At 37.6% G+C, this 3,217-nt stretch overlaps 1 long non-coding RNA gene across 1 annotated transcript; it reads left to right on the forward strand.

Annotated features, from left to right (window-relative positions):
• Nucleotides 1-576: 576 nt before the first annotated feature.
• LOC133453577 (uncharacterized) lies at nt 577-1,917 on the forward strand. Its single transcript, XR_009783357.1, has 3 exons — nt 577-670; nt 1,216-1,340; nt 1,833-1,917. It is a non-coding gene; the product is annotated as an uncharacterized LOC133453577 (long non-coding RNA).
• Nucleotides 1,918-3,217: the final 1,300 nt, after the last annotated feature.

The raw sequence follows: 3,217 nt of genomic DNA on the forward strand, positions 1-3,217 counted from the left end.
TTGGCTTGATTCATTCAGCAGATATTCTTTGTAATGTCTTTTGGGTGCCATGTCTGCGGGCGGTTTTACTGTTTTTCTCAAAGCCCGGTAAAGTGCAGAGTCGCGCGCAGGGTCCTGGATAAAACGTCATCGTAACATTACTTATCAGTTTAAAACTGATACAGAGCCTATTGCAATACAGTATGTGCGCATGCGTGCATGGACATTACGGTCTACGCAAATACTTTTTTTTATTTAATTACTCTTTTTTTTTTTTTTTGTAAGAACGTTGAGTCTGCGTCTGACAGACTTTTACAATTTTCAATTTCAAAATTGAAAATTTGCATGTGGTGGACATTTTTCACATTTTTCAAATTGACCCTGAAGTACTCGCGGCTGCGCAGCCGCTGATTGGTTTCCCCCGAATGCAGCTGCTTGAATGAAGCTGAAGGAAACGGACGTCGTCGTAGTTAATTTACAATGGCGCAATTCAAGTTCGGGATGTTTTATTTTAGGGACAAGACAATTCACGTCGAAAGTACTGACATTGTGACACCTCAGTACAGACAGCAGCTCGTTCAGGTATTAAAACGGCCGGACCTGTCGAGTGAAGACGGATGGATACAGGTGTGCTGGCCGACCAGGAAAGCACCTAAAAACAAGGTGGCCGCAAAACCGCTCCTACTCGGAGGTTTGTACTGCTCGTGCATGGTGTGAAGTATTTTATGAATGAATATTATTTCTACAATGTCTAAACAAGTTAATAGGCAAAGTTATCATTCACATGCTGCATTAGCTAATAACTAACTAGCTAGCTGTTGGCTGCAGCTAATGCGTCAATTAGTGTGAACATTTGTGAGCATGCTGTGTGGAGCATGTTTAGCAAAAGTTTTGTGTGGTGCTAACCATAAATGGACAATTGCCACAATATAAAGAAAAGAACAAGAACAAAATTGTTTGTACAAATTTGTTCTGCTAGCACTTGCCAGCCACCAAGTGTTAGTGATTATTTGATAAAGAATTTGCCAGTGGCTAATGATTGTTAATGTTAACCTTGTATGTCCTTTAAATTTTTATGTAACTGTGTTTATAAAAAGACTTAAAGTGACTTGTTGTGTATAATATTAGATTGACCGTGGTGCATTTCACGAGACATACAAAATATCTAAAATATTGAGCAAAAGAGGGAAAAAACCTGGTTCTGACAGTTTGTCTGATGTATGGTTGTGGTTACAGACAACTACAAGGAGTTGATGGAAAGAAAAGAAGCCTTCCTCAAGGATGAAGACATCTGGCACATGGCAGTTGCAAGGAGAAGGACCTCACCTTGTACCACAACATATGATGGAAGCAAACCAAAGGTTATTTTTGTTGCTTGTGTTGGTAGTTTATTTAGAAAATAAACTTAGATTAAAACACCTGTAGGTTCAAAATGCTGCTCCATTTCTTATCATACTTACCAAAGTCTTGATTCACTGAAATCCCTATTTGTAGGTTGGTTATGCTTTTAATATCTTGTCTCATCTTGTTTATGAAAAATGATATGAAGTGAATGTCACCCACTGAATTATTTTTGTCTGAAACTATAGAACCTTGAGTGATGAATTAATCTGTTTTGAATATACCAAAATGCACTACAGTAGCTAGTAAAACATTGTTTCTCCTGCTGGCTGCAAAGATGAAAGAGAAGAAGAGGGTCATGTCATACACATAAAATCCTTAATGAATTCATGACACTGTAATACTATGATGTTTTATAGTTGAAATGTTTTTCTAAAAAATCTCTTCACCAGAAAGCATCTGTGGTATAGTTCATATGTTGTCATATAATACATTCTTTCTCTTCGGTACAGAAAAAAAGAATTACTGCAACTTCCAGTCTCACTTCAGATGAAGATGAAACACAGATTGACCAATCACAAGTTCTTCAAACAAATGTAAGTATTTACAGGAATAAGGGAATATTGTGGGAGGATAAGACATATGTAGCAGGGCGAGTGCTACAGGGGCCCGACCGACAGGACAGGGAGGTTGATTGGGAACACCTGTGCCCTAATCAACCTGAGTGGCTGCACCTCCACCCTGCCACAACATATTTTTCATTATAAGTTGCTTTAGGTTTGACAGCAGTGCAGTTGCAGAAGTGGATGGTGGCACCCCAGCTGTGTTAGTTTTGAAATACTGACTGTTTACTAAGTACAAAAAATACTACAAAACATGACACATTGTATGATATGAAAAGATAAAATTAATTAAATTGAACTTAGGCGTATTGTAAAGGTACAAACTGTATGCGAGTGCTCGGGTTGGGCAATAATACGATCTTGATTCGGGATTGCGATAAAATGTTGTTTAAATATATATATATATATATATATATATATATATATATATATATATATATTTTTTTTTTTTTTTTTAAAGTAAAATATGATATTTGATGTTATTAAACTTTATTAAGTTTCAATGAATCGCTTGTTTTTTTTTTGTTTTTTTTTTTCAAGTTTCAATCAGGATGCTCCCTTAACTGGCTACGTCAACAAAAACTACATATCGTGATAAATACAGAGATCGATCAATATGGAAAAAATATATCGTGATTGAAGTTTTTGCCATATTTTTCAGCCCTAGTGAGTACTGTTCCTCTGGTGAAATATGGTCTGACAATACCTTAATAAGCTGTGCAGTAGGTTATAGATCCTAAAACTTCTACAAAGATGGATATTTACCCCTCTCTTGCCTTTGCTGTTTAACATTTGACTTTTTCTGCCCTTTGTTTAAGAAGCCGAAGATGACAAGGGCTGCAAGAGACAGAGTCCTTTCCCAACTGAAATCCTCACTGCTGAGAAGAAATCCAACAACCTCCACCCCCTTGACAAGTGAAGACGATACAGACATAGACACCAATGTGGACTTGTTTGACCCACCTCAGGCTTCACGATCAACTGTAAGTATTTACAAAACGCAAGAAATGAAACTAGAATTAGGGCCCTATGGTTTCCGCGATCACGGAATTGAGCAATAAAAACGGAATCTAATTTTTAACATGGAATATCGTGGAAAATGACATAATTTGACTGAAATGCTGCTATCATGGGGAAGAGGAACGTAAACCCAGGGGGAATTTTACCGGAGGGATGCTAATCTGCGTGACGCAGCCCTGAAATTCACCTGCGCCCCCTCCTGCTTTAAAACAATCTGTTAGGGCCCTATAGAATCTTCAATTACTCCTATGTGG

This window comes from Cololabis saira, chromosome 1 (assembly GCF_033807715.1).
Source record: "Cololabis saira isolate AMF1-May2022 chromosome 1, fColSai1.1, whole genome shotgun sequence".
Classification (NCBI taxonomy): domain Eukaryota; kingdom Metazoa; phylum Chordata; class Actinopteri; order Beloniformes; family Belonidae; genus Cololabis; species Cololabis saira.